The sequence below is a fragment of the Ovis aries genome, chromosome X, assembly GCF_016772045.2.
Source record: "Ovis aries strain OAR_USU_Benz2616 breed Rambouillet chromosome X, ARS-UI_Ramb_v3.0, whole genome shotgun sequence".
Classification (NCBI taxonomy): domain Eukaryota; kingdom Metazoa; phylum Chordata; class Mammalia; order Artiodactyla; family Bovidae; genus Ovis; species Ovis aries.
The window spans coordinates 107,923,109-107,945,948 of record NC_056080.1 but is presented as its reverse complement, the minus strand read 5'-3'; the positions used below and the strand labels follow the sequence as shown (position 1 = coordinate 107,945,948).

At 40.2% G+C, this 22,840-nt stretch overlaps 1 protein-coding gene and 1 long non-coding RNA gene across 13 annotated transcripts in view; one reads left to right on the top strand and one right to left on the bottom strand.

Moving 5' to 3' along the window:
• Window positions 1-15,991, bottom strand: part of STAG2 (STAG2 cohesin complex component) — a 129,625-nt gene extending 113,634 nt beyond the window's left edge. For 4 of the 12 annotated variants that reach the window (XM_027963263.2, XM_060408010.1, XM_042242108.1 and 1 more), the window contains exon 1: window positions 15,667-15,991. The gene's annotated coding sequence lies outside the window, so the exon portion shown is untranslated. Of the gene's footprint in view, window positions 1-14,424; window positions 14,808-15,666 lie in introns of those variants that run through there. The other 8 variants (XM_042242107.2, XM_042242109.2, XM_060408009.1 and 5 more) reach the window with 2 other exon arrangements.
• On the top strand, window positions 14,938-20,924 carry LOC121818283 (uncharacterized). Its single transcript, XR_006058336.1, has 2 exons — window positions 14,938-16,226; window positions 18,289-20,924. It is a non-coding gene; the product is annotated as an uncharacterized LOC121818283 (long non-coding RNA).
• Window positions 20,925-22,840: the final 1,916 nt, after the last annotated feature.

The following is a 22,840-nucleotide window of genomic DNA, read 5'->3' as shown; positions in this document are numbered from 1 at the left end:
AAAGAGGAGAGTGAAAAAGTTGGCTTAAAGCTCAACATTCAGAAAATGAATATCATGGCATCTGGTCCCATCACTTCATGGGAAATGGATGGGGAAACAGTGGAAACAGTGGCTGACTATTTTGGGGGGCTCCAAAATCACTGCAGATGGTGACTGCAGCCATGAAATTAAAAGCCGCTTACTCCTTGGAAGGAAATTTATGACCAACCTAGACAGCATATTAAAAAGCAATTACATATTAAAAAGCATTACTTTGCCAACAAAGGTCCGTCTAGTCAAGGCTATGGTTTTTCCAGTCTATGGATGGATGTGAGAGTTGGACTATGAAGAAAGCTGAGGGCCAAAGAATTGATGCTTTTGAACTGAGGTGTTGGAGAAGACTCTTGAGAGTCCCCCGGACTGCAAGGAGATCCAACCAGTCCATTCTAAAGGAGATCAGTCCTGAGTGTTCACTGGAAGGACTGATGTTGAAGATGAAACTCCAATACTTTGGCCACCTGATGCGAAGGACTGACTCATTTGAAGAGACCCTGATGCTGGGAAAGATTGAGGGCAGGAGCAGAAGGGGGTGACAGAGGATGAGATCGTTGGATGGCATCATCAACTCAGGGGACACACGTTTGAGCAAACTCCGGGAGATAGTGAAGGACAGGGAAGCTTGGTATGTTGAAGTCCATTGGGTCACAAAGAGTTTGACATGACTTAGAGACTGAACAAGAACAAATATCAGCTTTAAACATAATTTCAACTTTATATAATTGAAACAACAGTTTTAATATTGTATACAATTTTAAAGCATCTCCCAGATGGGAGAACACGCCACTTGGATTCTTTTCAAATTTGAGATGCTTATGGATTTTATGGTACATTTTCCTAGATTTTCTCCTATGTCGGTGGTCCTCCTGCCCACTCTTGGCCTTCTGTTCCTCTTCATTTGTGACTTCTCCCCGCTAAAGACCAATGTACACTATGCATAGGGATCCTTAAGGTCTACCTCTTACTCCTGACCTCCAGTTGCACTAATATCAGCTTAAGGTGGAAGTATCTAAAAATACAATTTTGTTTCTCTCAAAAATTAACTACCATTCAAATGCAAGAGCATAGTACAGCATTACTACTACCATGTTCTAAGTACACAATTATTACAAAAAAATTTATATGTAGAAAGAAAGTATGAATTCCAAGATACTACAAAATAATGATGTTAACTTGCTATGAAAATAGCAACTAAAACATAAAGTTTCAATACATGGCAGTTTTGTTTTCGTTTTTTAACCCTACACACATACGTATGTATGTGCATATTATGGCAAAGCGAGGAATTCTCCTACGAAGCCAACTTATCTAGCTCCATACTGTGCACATCACAAAAAAACTATAAATGGTCAATGAACAAATCATTAGGCAAAATGATGGGTTGAAAGTTAAGACAAGCAGAAGAAGCTGGAAAGTAGACCTCTATTAAGAGATAAAAAGCCTTCAGAGAACCTAGAAGCTGACCCGAGGGCATACACTCCTCCAGGAATTCAAGGCAATTCATGAGAACAGACTTCTAAAAATTACAACATGAGACACAGCTGCCTTCCCATTCCCACCCAGAAACAGGTCCAAGCACAATCCTTATCACTTCTCTGTTCCAGGAAATGCCTATCTTGTCTATTAAGATTAAATCAGCTAATTCTGGGTCAGCTTGCAAGTAAGTCTAGTGAGTCTCAGGATACCACACAGTGCATGCACTCCAAGCACTATTCTAGGTGCTGGAGTTAAGGTAATGAACAAGACAAATATCTTGGCCTTCACTTAGTTTACATGGTAAGGTGGAGAGACAAACCACATAAAACTATGTTTGATAATGAAGAAATACAACAGAGAAACTGTAGTACAGCAGAGAAATACAACAGAGTAAGGAGAAAGAGAGTGCTGGGGGCAAAAGATATTTCACACACTATGGCCAAGGAATATTTCACTGAAAGACTAATTACTTGAGCAAAATGTCCTGAAGAAATGAGCAACCATGCAAGACAGGAACCAGCAAGCAAATACAAAGGCCCTAAGGTATAGTTGGGGAAATTATTCAATTTCTTTAGGCCTCAGTTTTCTGTAAAATGAGTACAGTATCCCCTATACAAGATTAAAATGTAAAAGTAATATACTACATCAAGTATATAACATATAGAGTGTACTCAGTAACTGAAAACATTACAATTATCTAGGGGCCTATCATGGCAGTGAAACCCTTAGCCTATTGTCTGGCATACAGAAAGCACTCAGAAAAGTATTGTTATCTAATCCCCATAACAGAATATGGCAGAGAGGATTACTCATTTTATAGCCAGGAAACCTGAGGATCAGAAATTTGTCCAATCCTCTGCTGACTTCTAAAATTCCTATTAGGATGAACAAACATGCTTCACAATTAAAGAGAGGGCTTAAAATAAATACACTGCCAAGATGAGGAAACCATTTACATTAGTGTCAAGAGTCAGCAGTATGGTACTGTAGAGCGAGGACATGGGACTTTCATGTGCCTGGGTGTCACATCACGTGTCCACCACTTTCCTAGGTATGTGTCCTTGGGCAATTTTACCTTTTTGTTCTGCACCTCTGTTTTCTCACCTGCCAACAGGATACAGTAATAGTACCTACCTCATACAGTTGTTGGGAGAATAAAATGAGTCTATTTTTTAAATCACTTTTATTTCAGTGCCTAGCATATAGAGTTACATTGTATTAGTAGTAGCATGAATGCAAAAAAGAAATCATCGAAACAGTTTTACCTTCAATGGAGAATTTTAGAAACTATAAAGATATTGGAGATAGAATAATAACAAAAACGAAGTACTGGAGAAAAAGGAAAAACAGAAGAAAAAGAACACAAAAGTAGCATCATGATGTTACCTGGGTTTAGACCAATTTACCACTGTCCTTAAGTAGGAACACTACCAGTGAGGCAAATGCCAATGATGCTTTGGATAACATTTTGTTTCATAGTTTATTTTACAAGAAGTTTAATTTCTTAATTAGATGTTACTTTACTGAGGATTACAACAAATTAAATATAACAAAATTTATCATCCTCCCCCACTCAACACTTTTTCAGGTGTTATTTGATGCTTATTATAAAATATGAAACACATCACATATAATTTCAGATTGAAAGTAATTTCTTCCCTATCAGCTGTTGGTAGAAAATAAGGCTTCTCCTACCTAATTCCCGAACATTTTCTGACTACTTCGAGTTTAACTTCCTCAGTCTCATCAATTTAAGATTCCTGCCCCCTCATTTCCCCACCCAAAAGTTATCACTACACAAGTCCATAATTCATCCCACTGGGAGGCAGTGTATCACCACGTAAAGAAGTGTGCTAAAATAGGCAAAACCGGATTCAAAAGCAGGCACTGCCACTCACAAACGAGCTGAGTGAACTTGGGCACGTCACTTAACCATTTTGAACCTTAATAAATTAAAATATCACCAACTACCTCACACATGTCTTTTTAAGAAATAAAAATGAAATGTTAGGGAGCCTTGCCATGTAGTAGATCATATAAATGATATCCTGTAGATATATAGTTTATCATTAATGCAAAGCCAACTAGAGGAGACTAACTGACTCCTACTCTCTCAACATGAGAACTTTTAAAACTGAGGTATTAATAATGTGATTTCAATGCAGGGTTACATTTCTAGAAAACCCAAGGTTTTAATAACCATTTGAGAATCTGTATACATATTACACAATGGGACAATTCAAAATCACATAAAAACATAATTCCTTGTCTGAAAAAGGTAAACTACTTATAAGAAATAAACTGGGGGACATCCCTGGTGGTCCAATGGCTAGGACTGTGCACTCCCAATGCAGAGGGCCCAGGTTCAATCTCTGGTGAAGGAACTAGATCCCATATGCTGCAACCTAAAGTTCACATGCCACAGCTAAAAAGATCCCACATGCCACATGAAGACCCAGTATAGCTAAATAAAGAAATAGAAATAAACTTGGATATCACCAATATTGTACATATAAGCATTACATATTTATACACACAAAATCATCTCTCATGTGACGTTTGCTACTTTTCTGCAGCAACCTGGATAACTGTTCCAGTCTAACTTTGAAGATTTACGAACTATTTCCCTACTAAACAATCTTTTCTAATACAATCCTGTATTGTCCACATAAGCCCTCTGAAATTTAGGTATATTTAGAACATCCAAATATGAATGCAACTACTGAATATTCCTCAATGAATAGTAGCACTTTATCCACTGACACATGTAATCAAAACTCCAGAAAGTACACATATTCAAGCTGGAAAAATCCATTTGTCATTGACAAATTTGCTTTTGAAAAACATACCTTTAAGTTTCTGCTTCCCTGCCAGCCATAGCTACCACCACTTCCTCAATTCTCCTGCCAGGAATAAAGTCTAAGGAATGTCTTTTGGCCTGAATGAGTGGTGCAAACAGGGAGGAACATATCCCAAAGGAAAAATATTATGGCTTTGCTAATATTTCCTACATTTTCTCTACTTCTTTAACATAGAAGGGAAATTCTCCAAGGTTCATATTCCTATCTTTAATACTACTTCTGTAAGCCACAAAAAAAGGCCTTTCTCAGTAAGAGGATATTAACTGTGTTCTTTGTAGTAACATTCTAATCATTGAACAGTTTGCAAATTAGGTACCAGGCGAGAGATACATTGGTAGAGTGTGGGAAAATTCTTCCTTTTGAAGACAAAAAGGTTAGAAACCCAAGAAGAGTGTATCATACATCACAATCCTGAAATGGAAATTCTACCTTAAATATACCAAACCTGCATCATCATATATATGTAGAGAATGAATTTAATGAGCATCATATACTGTGACAAAGACATTTCAAGTTAACACTCCAAAGTCAAAAAGCAAAACAAGCATAGATAAATTTAAATTCCTATTTAAAAGCAAGCATTTCGAACTTGAAATAGACACACAAGAGTCCCATATAACAGAGTGATTGCTGATTGCCTCTTTTTCTTTTACACAGAAGCACACTATCAATCAGAAGGTCTCAACCTTTAGATAACAGTGACTGGTTATAGAGGATGGTCATGGACTCTTTTAACTTAGTTTATTCACAACCATTCAAGACTGAAGCATTCCAGTGCTCTAACAAGCCTTCAATTGTTATTTTCCCCCAAAGCTTTTCAGAGCAGCCCTTATTTTTAAATACTTTTCCCTAATCTTAAATTAAGGACACTATCAAAACTGCATTGATAGCTAGTGGTTTTAACATAGTATTCCTTAGTATATAGTAATTCCAGTACACAATGTTTTCAAAAAGGGTTATTTTTGAGTCTTTTGGGGTGATACAACCCAAATGACAATGCTGAGAGCAGACTATGCAGTTTACAACTGTATATGCCATCCCTGAAGGCACTTTATCTACCAGTTGATTTGTTGGGCTTCCCTTGTGGGTCAGCTGGTCAAGAATCTGCCTGCAACGCAGGAGACCTGGGTTTGATCCCTGGGTTGGGAAGATCCCCTGGAGAAGGGAAAGGCTACCCACTCCAGTATTCTGGCCTGGAGAATTCCATGGGGTTGCAAAGAGTCACACACAACTGAGCAACTTTCACTTCACATATATTTTGTACATTAATTTCATAGGGGTCTCACACCTCTACCTTATGCATGGGCCCCAAATTATAAAACCCAACAATAACTTTTTGAAAACACCATCTATATTTAATTTTATGTAATAAATCACATCCACAAAATAATCTTTTGTCTACCAGTCACTATGAGGTCCACGAATTCCTTCCCCTTGTCAGAAATGCAGTCCCCCTCCTTCCAACTTCATGACGGCTTTTAGTGAACTAAACAAATGACTTTAAAAACTGAATCCATGCATGCTCAGTTGCTTCACTCATGTCTGACTCTTTGCAACCCCATGGACTGCAACCCCATGAGCCTGCCAGATTCCTCTGTCCACGGAATTCTCCAGGCAAGAATACTGGAGTGGGTTGCCATTCCCTTCTCTAGGGGATCTTCCCAACCCAGGGATCGAATCCGGGTCTCCCATTTTTCCTGCATTGGCAGGCGGATTCTTTACCACTGTGCCACCTGGGAAGCCCTTAAAAACTGAATGAAAGTTAAAGTGAAGTCTCTCAGTCAACTCTTTGCGACCCCATGGACTGTAGATTACCATACTCCTCCGTCCATGGGATTTTCCAGGCAAGGGTACTGGAGTGGGTTGCCATTTCCTTCTCCAGGGGATCTTCCCAACCCAGGGATCAAACCCGGGTCTCCCACATTGCAGGCAGACACTTTACCCTCTGAGCCACCAGGGAAGCAAAAACTGAATAGACCTACTTAATAACCTCTCAGTTGTTTATATAGTGACACCAACAAAACGTTCAAGAGTGAACTAGCTAGGAGGAAAAAAACACAAATTCCTCAATGAAATATTAAAATAACAGCTAAGTATGAAAATAAAACACAAAGTCCTCTTAAGATCAGCTGTCTACTACTCACTCTCACTAGAAGAAAAAGAGGGAAAAGAAATCTTAGTTTACAAAATAGTAAAATCTGCCATTATGCTGAAATCATTTCTCCAAAGGTTTGAATTCACCTTATAGTATTCATTTTTGGAGAGGATGTACCACAAACATACAGACTGGGAATACAAAGCAACTGCAAAAGTTATCAAAAATAAAAGAACTATTAATTTTATGAAGTGACACATTAATCTACAAGACTTAATTTTCAAAATATGGTACAGAATCAGTTTAACTTCAAACAAGTCTCTAAACTAGACCCTTTTTTTTCCTTTTCTATTACTACCTCTCTTTAAAAGTCACAAAACTGTATCTCTTTCAGCTATCTTCTAAGAAATTTTCCATCTAAGAACCCCCATGAAATATCATACAATTCACATTTCCTCCTAAGAAACTTGTAAATGGAGTCTAAACAACTTAAGAAGAACAAACAGATGTAAACAGTAAAAGTAGTTATCTTGGAGTTTTCTGCTTTTACTTAGGAGGACCTCACTCAGAGAAGTTGCTCTTCAACATTAACACATAGTCATTTAAGTCTTCATTGTCATTTGAAAAGAGCCAACTGGAAATTCTACTGGATTTTTAAAAACACTATCTCCTGTCTTTTACTGTGGACCCCATACTGATTAAAAACTCCTCTGAAAGAGTAAAAATAAACTCTAAAATAAAGCAGTTTAAATGCCCACATTCACATTCCTGCCCAAAGAAATCTCCCAGAAGTTCCGAATCTCTTCTGACCACAATAATTGGGCAAGTTATTCAGCCTCCTACCTTTTTGGTTTCCTCTTCTGAAGTGGGGGTGGGGAGGGCAGGGGTGTTAATCAGGGTCATCACACATCCTAGTTACTCTGGGACAGTCCTATTTTATACTATTATCCTAGCATGCCATCCATTTATTGCCCCTTTCACTCTTCACTCTCAACAGTATGCTGGTTTGAACAATAAATCATATGGTCATCCTACCTCAGAGGGTTATGAAGACTAAATAAGCTAATATACGTAAAGCATTTGTAACAGCGCCTGGCACATAGTAAGAGTACAGTTAGTGTCAGCTACTGTTAATGTCAGTCACTGTCAAAGACTTCTTATAAAAGGTTTTGGATAATATAATGAACAGAGCTCCTACAATATTCCTTTTTACAAATGAAACTATGCATTTAACTTCCCACATTCAATATTCAATTCTTTAAAACCAAGTAGCACTAACTGCTTAAAATCAACACTAACCAATTTTTCCCACAGAGATGGCAACAGTATCAACTGCACTCATATTTTATCAAATATACTTTATCACATTTTATTTTGTAAAGGCTATATTAGGGTTACTGATAGGAAAGTAACCATGAAAAGTAAAACCTTGTTTAGCACTAAACCAAGCCCCTTAATATTCTAGGAGCCTTTCTCAATAAGGGTTCCTCATGTTATTAACCACAGAACTCAGAAAATGATCTGAGTGACAATTTCCTGAATTCTCCCAAGAATAGTACAGAGCTAGTATCTTTCTAGATGCAAAGGAAGAAACTAATTCATTATACACAATGGACGCCTTGGGGCATAATTCTGTGGTAGAACAGCAGTGGTACTTGGGACTACAAAGGGGAAAATACGGATGAAAAGACTCAGTATTGAGTCTGGGTAGAAGACTATCACCTGGAAAAATACTTCCTACAATCATTAAGAAAATAATTAACATAAAATATATAAAATCTGACTTATGGCTGTGAAAAGCACTAATATATTCAGTTTTACCGCATCTCCACTAATTTACCTTAGGCCAGATATACAATATCTAGCATTCCTTCAGATTAGGAAAGTTCCAGTTATAGTTTATGAAAAGCAGGAAGGAGAAAGAGGAAAAGCAAAGAAAACTGAGACCAAATTCTGATCACTACTGAACGAAGTAATTCAGGGCAGCAATTATTAACTACTACCTGATTAAAAAAATAAGAACAAGAAATTTTAATTAAGTGGAAAGATAAACTAGAATAAAAAGTAGAAACAGAGAAGTTATTAATACTTAGAAGAAAATATTTTAAGATAACGTTAAATAACAACAACATACCCCTATATAACCAATCAGAGCAGTAAATTATGAGAGTCACCTAAGTTCTCATTTTAAAGCACATGATAAACATGCTGAATGACTGGGGAACTATTCTCAGACACATTTAGCCTCCTTTCTATATAGAGACTACATGACAGAAGAAAAAAATATTAGTGAAACTATTCTATCTACCATAGTATGACGCCCCCCCAAAATCAAGAAACAATCCAACACATTATCTCATCTAAAATAATAATAAAAAAATTATCCCACAAACTTCTGTATAATGCGCATACTCAAACAAATCTAAAGCTCAGATTTAACTATTTAACCTTTCAGTATAAAACACAATGTAGACCCTTCATCAGGCAGCAACTTATCAAATCCTGTATATAAAAAACCTGCATTTACCCTGTATGATACATTTAAAAAACTCATTTCATAACACTGAAAAGAAACATGCTTTCTGGTCACGGATATCCTAAGACCTAACCAAGTTAAGAGAAACTATGAGCTTAACAAAAAAGTACAAAGGTTTTGAGGCCAGACTACTTTGGGTATGAATTCAGACTGTCAATTTTTATTTTGTGACAAGTCATTTATTCTCCCAGAGCCTCAATTTCTCCATCTGTAAAATGACAACCATCTACCTTGCAAGGTAGCTGTGAAGTTTTAAACAATACATGTTAAAACACATAGTACAGTTATTGGCATTTAAGTCATTCAAGTGGCAACTAAATGAAGAGTTTCTTAGAATAGCTCAGCATTCAACAAGTTATAGGTCAAATCCCATTACAACAAATCGCAGGTTATCCATGCAAAAGTGTAAACAGGACTTCCTTTTTTCCCTTCCAACAATGTTCAACAGTATTTTAAGAATATGTATTTTATTTCTATACACTTATATTCTTGGAGTTGTACATTAGATTATCCAGAGTTTATAGAAATCTCTCTAGTTTGTCTCATCAAGCCTAGTCCTGTATTTTCCAACTAATATTACAAAAAAGAACAGACCATCAACGTTATTCACCATTCCCTTGTTTCAGGGGGAGAGTGGGGCTTAAGGGGAGAGGCTGGGGCTTAAATCAATTTCAATAATCTCCAGACTAGACTAACCATAGGTAAAGACTTGTTTTCTTCTGGTTATTACCAAAGATAGAACTATGGCAGGCAGACATTAAAAATACAGTTCAGGTAGCAGATTACCATAGCTGGTAAAGAGATGTAGTTTTTTAAAATGTACATACACAAAAACGACTTCCTTAGTGGCTCAGTAGGTAAAGAGTCTGCCTGCAATGCGGGAGAGTTGTGTTCAATCCCTGGGTCGGGAAGATCCCCTGGAGAAGGGCCTGGCAACCCACTCCAGTATTCTTCCCTGGAGAATTCCATGAACAGAGGCACCTAATGCGCTATACAGTCCATGGGGTCACAAAGAGTTGGACACAATTGAGTGACTAACACACACAAAAATTAAGACTCCACCAAGCAACACCACTCATACTGACAAAACATAAAATTTGGTTAAATTAAATGCAAAGCAGGCAACTCAGGAGACTGAAAAAAAAATCAAGCTGACAATTTTGCTTTCTCACATATCTTTGCCAAAGAGAACATGCAATAACCACCACTCATGATAGCCAGAGATACAGAAAATTATTATACAGGAAGAGTACTGAACCACAAATTACAAGTCCTAAATATGTACCAAATGTAGAAATTACAAAACTAAAATACATGTAAAGAACTCTTAAAATAATCTGAATCTTTAAAGTTTCTTCTTTACTCTCTAATAATTGGTAATGTTTCAATATACACCAACACCCACAGATAACCTGGACTATCCCTTGCCTTTGCTATGCTCCCCAACTTCCAAAATAGTTACAGGATAGTGCTCTGCTATACAATAAACTGCTGTGTTCAGGTCTTTGAATAATCTAACAGTAATGTCAAAGTACTAACACAAGACCAGTTTCTTTTTAATATGTGAGACACAAAAAGGTCACACCATTAAAGAGATATGAACCTTATCCCAGTGATATGTAATAGACAGATCACTGTGTCCATCTAACGTAAATTTTAAGCTCAAAACTTGCAGCATCAAAAACTGAAGACCTCCATCTACTATAAAGAACCCAAAGCAGAAATATGCTATTCACTGTTCACTCCCTTTGCACACATGACTGCGGGTGGCATCAGTTAAACATACAGAATATTAAGCATTACTAAACTGTCCAAGGCATATTTTCACACTGAACCCTATATTCCCAAAGGATAATTTGAGCGTAAGCCTGTCTCCTACCCTAACCCACCCATTCACAGATTCTCATTAAGGTCGAAAAAGAAAACAAGGAAAAAATAATGTATAACTTAATTTCATTAAAATCTTGAGTGCTGGGGCTTAAAAAAAAAACTAACTAAATAGATTTCAAAGTTGCCAAACTCATAATTTGTTGCTTTAGTAGTTTAGCTCTTGCCTCACCACAATAAAATAAATCTGAAGTCACAATCCTCATCATCTATTTAAATTATTCGCATACAAATAAGAGTTCAAAATATATACTGTCTGCTCTTAACATCTTTCTAAGGCTAAAATGATGAATATATAATATACAAACAGACTAATAATAACAATTATGAAATGTCTGTCACCACCCTAGGGTGGAATTTTTGCTTTAATAATGATTAGGGAACACACGTCACCAAATAGAAAAACTAAATATCCGTTATTTTGGGTTCCCTTTAAAGCTTTGACATACATTCAAAAATACATCTTCTAGGGTGAAAAAGCCTGCCACTAAACAACACAAAACTGCAGAAAATAAGGTGCTTTATTTCAAATAATTTACAATGTTTTTGCAGGAGCAATTTACAAATACACTAAGGAGACCTTAATGTCGATGAATTTTTACTGTTGATGGGCAATGGTAGATGTTCTTAACATAAAACATTAAAATAATTTACACATCAACTTTTATTTAATAGCACCAAATCGTTAAAAGTGGCGGGAAAAGTGAAAGTATCAGTCCTGTCCGACTCTGCAACCCAACGGACTGTAGCCCGCCAGGTTCCTCTGTCCATGGAATACTCCAGGCAAGAATACTGGAGTGGGTAGCCATTCCCTTCCAACTCAGGATCGAACCCGAGTCTTGCACTGACTGCAGGCAGATTCTTTAACATCTAAGCCACCAGGATAAATGGGGGGAGGGGAGCTTTAACTCATTTTATATGTAAACATTCAGTTTCAGATCAATTTTTTAAAAACCCACCCCACCCCCAACTGCCAGTCTGATACCTTAAAATGCTATAGCTATAGTTATTTCACAGTGGGAAAGAATAGCTAATAAGTACATTTATTTTTCAATCCTCTTCTCTACCCATTCATTAAACACCGAATACTGAAACAGAATTCAACTCCTACCTCGATCTTCTTACCAGGAATGCTCCCTAGGGCACCCGAATCTCTTCCACTGTCACTTATTCCAACTGCCAAAGCCCCTCCTATTAATAGTAAATCCCTTTCATACTGACTCACTGGAACTCCAACTTAATGAAACAGACACCAAGCAGAATTTACAAAATTTGCTCATGGAATTTTCCTATTTTCAAAGGATTAAAAAAGAAATTAAAAGTAGAGCAAATTCAGACTAAGTTACAAATATTTAAAGTTCAACCAATTTATAAGCATTTATCTTGTTTATTCCATACTGGTTCAATTTAAATATTTTTTGAGTTTGTAAGTCAGACATTGTGTAATTACTTATACACAAGGCCAGGTTTCTCATGCAAATAATATGTAAATATAAACTTGTCATTACACCAAAATTGCAAGGTAATATGAATTTTTTCTTCAAAATTTTCTAATTATGGAAACGTTCAAGTACACGCGAAAGTAGGGAGAATAGTACAATGAGCTCTCCCGTACTCATCACCCAGCTACAACCACCAACTCAAGGCCACTTTTGTTTCATCTCTACCTCCCACCTCTCCCCCAATTATCTTCAGAAAAGAATTGAGGAAGATATTGTACTAAGTACAGAGAAAAATCAAAAGATAATAAAAGTATCAAAAACTAGCAAGAAGTCAGAATTTAACAATGTAACTGTACAGCTACCCCATACAACTCCTTGTTAGGTTGGAAGATTTTTTTTTTAAAGGGAAATAACCATCTTTAAGAATCTAATGAAGTCAGTAAGATCCAAAGGACACATTTAAAGTTATATCTAAAAGGGTAAATAGGATTATATGATGAGAATGAACTTAAACATGAACAATTAGCTTGCGTTCACGTAGCACCTTAGCTCAAAACGAGAAAAAGCACACTATTTAACATAATGTGTCATAAAACTACAATTCAATCGCTCGAAAAACCGCTGAACAGTTATGCCTTAACTGGCCCTTCTGATTCCTAATTACAGATTGATATCAGTGTAAGAAAAAAAAAACCAGGCATTTTAACTTGACAGGTTTAAATTGCTCAAAATTAACCCCGCCTTTCGTTGGAAAATATATAAAAGCAAATCTAAACTATCTGAATTGTATTTCATTAAAGAGAAATGTATGCACTTTACAGGGCCCATTTTTTTTTAAATAAGTTCACATATACCCTTAAATACAACGCGCTAGGCTCCGGATAGAAGTAGGAGCCCGCCTCCTGCTTTTGCTCCCAACCAATACGCAGAGAGAGAAGGTTGGCAGGAAAGTGCTGCGAGGACAGTAACAAACACCAGCAGCTCCCGAGCAGGCCCTGCTAGAGCCAGCAATGACGCACTTCGGTAACCCGACTCTTTCTCCCCTCCACCCCCGCCCCCAGCAGCGGTGCTGACACCGCCAACAGCCCGGAGTAGGAAAAAAGACAACAGAAAAAAGGCAGAGGTTGGACCGCACCAGGTTTCATCAAGAAACCTCGATTATTCCTCTTTCGACACTAACCACTAGGACTAAACAGGAAAAGAAGCTTCGTGCTTAAGCAAGTCCCATCATGGTGGTTTAAGAGTCACTAAATTAAGCTGATAATGAGTCCAATCCACAGAGACAAATACAGGGTGTGGCTGCCGTGGAATACGGCGGTCCGTGGGAGAAAGGGGTATGGAATTTACACTCCCGTGCGAGGGGAAGATGAGGCTTTACGGAGGGGGGTGTGGGGGACGGCCCGCGCATTTTAAGGAACCATCTCAAACCAACACGAGCTTTTCGTTTACTTAAATCTAACCCTACAGATCAAAAGTTTTTAATAGATACATCACGTAAACTGTAAATAACCATTTAATCAAATACCATGACCCTCAATTAAAAAACTACATCCCAGAGAAAGGAGGAAGGAGAGGGAAGCGGGGGGCGGTAGGCAACAACATATAAAACATTTCTAGGCCACGGCGGAGAAAGTCTCACAAACCAGATGAAACTACTAATGCAATTCTAAAAATTAAAGCTGGACACTGCAGCATGAAAAACCATACGATAAAACCCATTACAGCTCAGGATTAAAAATAAAATGACATATACACCAAGGAGGAGCGGAAACTAAATGTCGAAAGTACAGCGGTTTATTAAAAAAAAAAAAAACTAAAGGGAAAACAAGACATTCTCGCAACGGGGGGGAAAAAGGGGGCAAAAATCAACAATACGTTTCGAATGTAGGCCAGAAGAAAATGGGAACGGGGCTCAAAGTTTTACGGAACTACTTGATGCTGTTTCCCACACCTTCTCTCTCCCATGGCCCATCCGACCCTTTCCGTCCTAAAATCGCCGTCCACTGATCGCCGGGTACGCGAGAGAAGAAAAAAGAAAGTCAACCCCAAGCAAGAATAAAAGTGTGGAGGGAAAAAGCAGAAGCTGCCTACCTGGGGCAAGGATCAGTTCAGTTCGTGCCTTGAGAAAGACAGTGCGGGTGGGGGTGGGAACGAAAAGCAGCAGTAAAACTAAAACAAAAGTGGCGCCAAAACCCCCCAACAAACAGCCTTCCACTCCCGCCCTTCCCCCCTCCTCCCATGCCAGGCAGGCAGGGCCCCCTTCGGGGCAAGGTCTGCACGCGGGGGCCAACACCGCCAGACCCCAGCCTATTTAGAAAATTGTTGCCCGAAGAAAACTGACCGAAGTCGGGCCTCGGAAGGGATGGAGAGATCGATGCCAATCGCTTTCCCCGGCAGTTCCCCCACCACGCGCTGGAGATGACGGGGCGGGGGAGAGGCAGAGGGGCCCGTCACATGAATGTTGTTCCCTCTCTAGGAAGGGAGGAAGAGAGGGAGGGAGGGGAGGGAGGGAGGAAAGGAAGGAGGGGAAGGGAAAAGGGAGGGGGCACGAGGGAAGGGTGTGATCAGAGTAGATTTTCCCTCGCCTCCCTCGGTCCGAGGCCCAAATATACACAAGCGAGCCTCCTCGCCTCCCCTCCCCCCTAGGTTCCCAGCACCACCATTTTGCTCTCTTCCTTCCCCTCGCCGCGATGCCGCGCTCTTCCCCCATCCTGACCGCGGCCGCCCGGCCTGCCTCCCCCACTACGGCTCGCACCCCACCCCACCTCCAGTTCGGGCTCTCCCAGGCTTAAGAGCCTGCCGGAGAAAAGGCACCTAAATCTAACGCTACACCGAGAAGCAGAGCCTCCATCTTGCGCTGCTCCGCGTTCTCCATTTTGGGCCACCCATTGGGGGGGTCTCCGTAGAGGCCCCGAGGGAGAGCGGGGCGAGGGAAGGAAGAGAAAGCCTTCAGCGAGGGTAGTCGAAAAGAAGAGTCCTGCGGTAGAAAGCCACTCTAGGAGTAGGAGGTAGGGAGGAAAGGGAGGGGGTTGGAAGTTCCTTGGTAGTGTTGAGGGAGCGACTTGGGGAAAGAGGGGAGAAAAGAAGGGCCGGGGGTTACGCGGGGACGAGGAGGCTTCTCCCCGGCTTCACTTGGCCGCCCGCTCCACAGCGGGCCCCGCTGGGGTAAAGGAATAAGAGAAGAAATTAAACGGCAAGAGTGCCCAGTGTCTTTCCCTCCCAACTCCTCTCTCGCGCCCTATTTCAACCACACGCGCCTCACGGTGGGCCCCGCGCCCTCCGGGTGCCCCTCCAAACTTCTAGAAGCTTCGCCTCCGCCATTTTATAACTTACCTCCCCCCTCAGCGTACACAGAGGCAGCAACGAGACTGTTCGCCTCCCCCACTCCTCCTTCCTGCTTTCTCAGGCCGGGGGCTTCTTCACCCCTGGGCTGGTACAAGATATTTTTCCCTTCCTCTTCTTTTACACCCTTGAATTCTACTCAGGGACGGAAGCTCCCGCGGTTCTAGAGCGGTGGGGGGTTTTGAAAGTGGCGGTCGGATCCGGCGGGTTTTTTTTTTTTTTTTCTCTCTCTCTCTCTCTCTCTTTTTTTTTTTTTTTTTTGGTGGCGCTTCGGGATTGTTTGGGGTGTTCGCTCTTCGGCGACTTGGAGGCGAATGGAACGCGCAGGCGCCATCTGTCGGCCGCGAACCCGCGCCCGGCTCCCGTTGGGAGGGAGCGTCATCTAGCGGCAGAGAGTCGCCACTGCAACGCCTGGCCCCCTGCCCTCCCACCCAGCGTCCTCCTCCCAATCACCAGCCAATCGGGGTCGACTGCCTCCTGGGTTCAGCGTCTCCGACGCCGCCTTTCAACGAGGCGCCCGTAGGGGCGCGCCGCCGAGTGGGGTAAACAAGGTGCCGTGCCCGCGCCTGATTTACTCATTCGTTGAGCAGCGCTTCCGCCGCGCAGCCGGTCGCGCCGCGTTTCCTCTTTCTTTATTGGGGGGTCGAGGGGAGGGCGGTAGGGATGTCCGGAGGAGCCCCGCGCTGTGGGAAATCGGAAACTGGGCTCCCTGGGAACTGGTGCCCCGGCCCCCTCCTCCCAACGCCGTGCCGCCCGAGGTGGTAGCCCAGTCGGGCATCACCCTTCGAGGTCCCCTGCTGTGACACGCCCCGGCGAGGGAGCCTTTGGCCTTAGATCCCGGCCCCTCGCTTCCCCGCGCCGCCTACTCCTTCCCACCGAAAGAAGTCAACTCGTGCAACTCGGGCACCTGATCCTAAGTGATTTAAGGGGGGTTGTTTTATGAGTTTTTGTTGTGTTTTGCTCGCTTTGGGCTTCGGATGTGGAGAGAAAACGAGCTGATTCTCCACTGGGAAGACCTAGCACTGGAGGGGAAAAAAACACTTATTTTTCTTTAGACCGCTAGTACCGTCTCGCAGAAAACGTGCTCGGTCTCTCTCCAGGGTCTGAGAGACTTAGGGAACTGGGCTACTAGGTTAGGCCCCGCGCTCCACCAGTTTATTCTGCACTCTTGAGCGGAGGGGAGGCCCGGGACGAAGCGGAGTGGAGGGAAATCGAAATTCGGGCAGAAGGAGTCCGGGAGCACCTCCCTGGTCTTCCCCGCCTCCCCCGCTCATCCACCGTCTTCCTGGAAGCGTGGGCGGAGGCGGCCTTGCGACTTAGTTAAGAATTTTTGGTTCCTTCTTATCATTCCTCCTCGCCCTTCCCTCAAGATGTTTGAAATGCGAAGAGATCCCCTTATCGCTCCTCCGACCCAGTTAGCTCTAAGTCTCTATCACCCTTTCTGTTTTTTTGTTTCGCATCCAGCGTCCCGGACCTTGGACCGCCGCGAGCTCTCTGGGTCGGGGGTGGGGGCGGAGTCAACTCCGGGAGGGCCTGTCCCCGTGGTAGCGCCGCTTCTCCCAGGACGGGGAGAAGTGACCTATTACAATGTTTCTCTGGCTGTTACAGAGTCACACAATAGTGTTAAGAAGAGCTCTTTGTTTCTTTTTTCTTTTTGTATGTTTCTTTAAGCTATTCCTATAATATTAAATTAGATTTCAATCAGAAGGAAACAAAATGTATTTAATAACAAGACACATTTTCCAAAGGAGAAATAATGCAAGCCCCGTGTAAATGGTGAGGAATTCACCGGATAGAGCTTCTAAAGCATTTCCTAATGCAAAATAATGGTTATCTTCAGTCCTTCAATTACATCCCTGTCACGCCTGTCTTAGTTTCTCTCCTATCCTGTGTGGTCATTGGGTTTTGTTCGGTTTCTTTTTTCCGTGCAACTTCAAAAAAGAGTTATGGTATATTTAATCAACTGGACAATAAAAGTTAAACATCTAAAACCTGAAACATTTTTACTTACCTCTAGAACTTTGTGGAGTGGAATACTATTCAAAATAAATTTCCATTTCTTTTATAGACCATCTTTGGTGGAATGTTATACAGTTTTTAATAGATTCAAGTTAAGGATGCAGCTAGAACATTAAATAGGGAGTAGTGGAAAATTTACAGTTATATAAGTTAATGCAAAATTACACTTAAAGTAATAGAAAAAAAATGGGCTCTGTACCAAATCATTTTACATTAATTTAGTTCACTTGTGCCAATTTAGTATCAATTGATATTAAATGATTTCCTGTTTTAGTATTAGCTGTAAATTACTGATTTTCTGCTCCAAACATCACATTTATAGTACACGGTACAAATAGTTTTTCATTTATTTTATAAATTTACATCCTCAGCTGATTGTCTATGTAGCAACTGAGACTTCTTTAAACAATTTTATACTTTGAACAAAATTGAAAAGTTCCTCTGTTTAGTAAACTTACTTTCATTTTGTAAAAAAAAAAAAAAAAACCACTGAGGAAGATTAATAACTAACTGGTATAACATCAGAAATAAATTTTATAGCAGATATACACCAATATTCAAGAATGTTTCACCATAGCCTCCCTTTTTTTCTAGAGTTTGTTCAGAAAAGTGCTGCGGGTCCCAGTCCTGTCCTGAGAAGTGGAATTTATTTCCTAGGGTACTGAAAGATGGAGAGTACACCCTTAGAATTTGAAGACAAAGTGAAAAACTGTCATCATATGAAATATGTAACTGATGTAAAATAAGCTTTTAATCTTCATTATTTGTAACATGTCCTTCATAGTAATGGCAGAAGCATTTGGTGCCCGATAAATACTGAAAAAGTAAAATTTAATAGTTAGAATATTTGATACTGTGTGAGGAGGAGAACACTATGTGATGCAAAAATATTTTGGTCTTTAGTAATGCTTACCCCGCAGTGTAGCGGAGATGATCCTCCTGTTTGATCACGAGTATGAATAAAGCATACCGCAATTCTTTTGTTCTGACTCCATGTAAATGGAGCAAGCTTCTGATTATAATTAGGTTTTCCAGATAGTCTCCTACTTTACACAGCATACATATATGTGACCTAAAATCCAAAAGTTTAAAGATGAATAAGCTGTGTTCACAAGAATTTTAAGTTATGCATTGAAGTGAAGTGAAGTGAAGTTGCTCAGTCGTGTCCAACTCTTTGCGACCTCATGGACACCAGGCTCCTCTGTCCATGGGATTTTCTAGGCAAGAGTACTGGAGTGGGTTGCCAATATACCATAAACAAAGGCAAAAGACAAACTATAAGTTGTGAAGAAATATTCGCTACATGAATGAAAAGCTAATTTCCTTAGTATACAAAGTGAAAGTGAAGTCGCTCAGTTGTGTCCAACTCTTTGCAACCCCGCGGACTATAGCCCTCCAGGCTCCTCCATCCATGGGATTCTCCAGGGAAGAATACTAGAGTGGGTTGCCATTTCCTTCTCCAGGGGATCTTCCCGACCCAGGGATCGAACCCTGGTCTCCCACATTGCAGGCAGATGCTTTAACCTCTGAGCCACCAGGGAACTCTCACAAATCAATAAGATAAACATATTCAGTAGAAAACTGAACAAAGGATATAAACAGTCAACTTATTGGACAATAAATGCAGAAATGGCTAATAAATATATAAAACATAATACAGTGCTCAACTTCATTTACCACTAAAGACATACAAATTCAATACCACTTGTACAAGATTGGCATAGATTTTAAATTCTGATAATACTCAATGTTGGTGAAGAAGTAAGAATTCTCATATACCATTGGTGGGATGTAAATTGTTAAAAAAAATCTCATGTAAAATTGATCTAGCATTTCCATTCCTAAGAATCTATCATACAGATATGCTCATGCAAGTTACACAAAGATACATGTAGATTTTTATTATAGTTTTGTAATAAAGAGAAACTGACCATGATAGAAATGGTGTCATTAGGGAACGGACTGAGTAAATTATCATACATCCATATAATGGGGTTCTATGCCCACCTTTAAAGCAATTAAGTATGTATATATCTACTGATACACAAACATGCCTAGGATAGGTTAAATGAAAAAAAAATCAGGTTGCAAATAGCTTTTATAGTGTGGTCCCATTTGTGAGTGTGTATTTACAAATAAAGCCATAAAACATTCTCAAAGAACATACAGGAAACCTAACAATAGTTACCTCTCAGGAAATAGGTAGTATGGGATTCCAGGGCTTGTAATTTAACTTTTCACTTTATACATAGTTATCTTACATTAATTTTTTTTTAAACTGAACATATATTACTTACATAATTTTTAAGGTCTTATACTGGTTACTCCTGAAAACAGTTTGGCACTTTCTTATAAAGTTAAACACACACTTACCCTATGACCCAGCGATCTTACTCCTGACCATTTATCCCAGAGAAATGAGAACTTGGTTTACACAAAAACATATACATAAATGTTTATGGAAAATTTACATTTAATGGCAAAACCAGGAATTAACCCAAATGTCCATAAACTGGTAAATGGTAAACAAACTATGGTACATTTATACCATAGAATACTACTCAGGAATGAAAAGGAGCTATTGATACACACAACAACTTGGATGGACCTCAAGGGTATTATGCTTAGAGGAAAAAGCCAATCTCAGAGAGTCACACACTATTACTCCACTATATAAAATCTCAAAATGATAAAATTATAGTGATGGAGAACAGATTAGTGGTTTCCAAGGGTTAGGGTTAGGGAAAAGGGTAAGGAGTAACTTAAGGAGTAATGGGAGAGAGTTTCTTTGTAGTGATTGAACAGTTGTGTATCCTGAGTGCAGTGATGGTAACTTAAATCTACATATGGTAAAATTTTATAGAATTGCACACAGACATGCACACACTGTATAAAGAACTGGTGAATTCTGAATAATGTCTGTACTTGAGTTAATAAAGTGTTGTGTCAATGTGGATTTCCTGGTTTTGACAACAAACTGTGGTTATGTAAGCTGTTATCATTGGGAAACGCTGTGTGAAGGGTACATGGAATTCTCTATTATTTTTGCCACTTCTTGTAAGTTCTAAATTATTTCAAAATAAAACCTTGTACTAAAAAATTTAATGCTGATAATAAAAGAAAAAATCTCTGGTTAGTAGGTAATTACTCTGTTATAAGTTAATAGATTGAATTTCTCATTTACCGATCAACTTTTTGTGAACTGGGGAATAAATATTTAATTTCTGAAATCCTTATCTTCATTATTGTATGAACTTGAATGATTAAGGGCCTGATACTTTGATACTCGGAGAAGACCATGGACTGTGGCGTCAACAGGAACTAGACATATCTAAAATATACTAAGATATCTCAAATATCATATTAATGAATTTGCTGATTTTTTTCTTTGAATAACATACAATATTTCCAGTATCAGTTAATGGAACTGAAGCTATATAAAACTGTATACAAAAGATTCAATCTTTGACATCCAACCTCTCCTGCTTCTCCTCTGAGCTGTGATAATCCTATGTCCAATCTGTTTTGCATCCAACCCAGTCCTGATTAGAACACTACCTTACTTCCTTGGGCTTCCCTTGTGGCTCAGCTGGTAAAGACTTCGCCTGCAATGAGGGAGACCTGGGTTCGATCCCTGGGTTGGGAAGATCCCCTGGAGAAAGGAAAGGCTACCCACTCCAGTATTCTGGCCTAGAGAATTCTAGGGTGGCAGAGTTGGACATGCCTGAGCAACTTTCACTTACTTCCTTACTTTTATTCTTACTTTCTAGCTCCGTTGTATTCTCATTCACTTATATACTTTCTTATTGGAGGTCTTCCCAGTGGCTCAGTTGATAAAAAGTCTGCCTGCAATGCAGGAGACCCAGGTTCAACCCCTGGGTCAGGAAGTTTCCCTGAAGAAGGAAATGGCATCCCACTCCAGTATTGCCTGGAGAATTCCATGGACAGAGTAACCTGGTGGACTACAGTCCTTGGGGTCACAAAGATTTGGACACGACTACATGTCTAACACACACTCTTACTGGCTCAGCTGGCCTACAATGTTCCTCAAACACTTGGTTCGGTTCAGTTCAGTTCAGTCGCTCAGTCGTGTCCGACTCTTTGCGACCCCATTAATCGCAGCATGCCAGGCCTCCCTGTCCATCACCAACTCCCGGAGTTCACTCAGACGCACATCCATCGAGTCCGTGATGCCATCCAGCCATCTCATCCTGGGTCGTCCCCTTTTCCTCCTGCCCCCAATCTCTCCCAGCATCAGAGTCTTTTCCAATGAGTCAACTCCTCGCATGTGGTGTCCAAAGTACTGGAGCTTCAGCTTTAGCATCATTCCTTCCAAAGAAATCCCAGGGTTGATCTCCTTCAGAATGGACTGGTTGGATCTCCTTGCAGTCCAAGGCACCCTCAAGAGTCTTCTCCAACACCACAGTTCAAAAGCATCAATTCTTCGGCGCTCAGCTTTCTTCACAGTCCAACTCTCACATCCATACATGACCAAAGGAAAATCCATAGCCTTGACTAGACGGACCTTAGTCGGCAAAGTAATGTCTCTGCTTTTGAATATACTATCTAGGTTGGTCATAACTTTTCTTCCAAGGAGTAAGCGTCTTTTAATTTCATGGCTGCAGTCACCATCTGCAGTGATTTTGGAGCCCAAAAAAATAAAGTCTGACACTGTTTCTACTGTTTCCCCATCTATTTCGCATGAAGTGATGGGACCAGATGCCATGATCTTCGTTTTCTGAATGTTGAGCTTTAAGCCAACTTTTTCACTCTCCTTTCACTTTCATCAAGAGGCTTTTTAGCTCCTCTCCACTTTCTGCCATAAGGGTGGTGTCATCTGCATATCTGAGGTTATTGACATTTCTCCCGGCAATCTTGATTCCAGCCTGTGTTTCTTAAGGCCTCCCCAGACAGCCATTTTGCTTTTTTGCATTTCTTTTCCATGGGGATGGTCTTGATCCCTGTCTCCTGTACAATGTCACAAACCTCCATCCATAGTTCATCAGGCACTCTATCAGATCTAGGCCCTTAAATCTATTTCTCACTTCCACTGTATAATCATAAGGGATTTGATTTAGGTCATACCTGAATGGTCTAGTGGTTTTCCCTACTTTCTTCGATTTAAGTCTGAATTTGGCAATAAGGA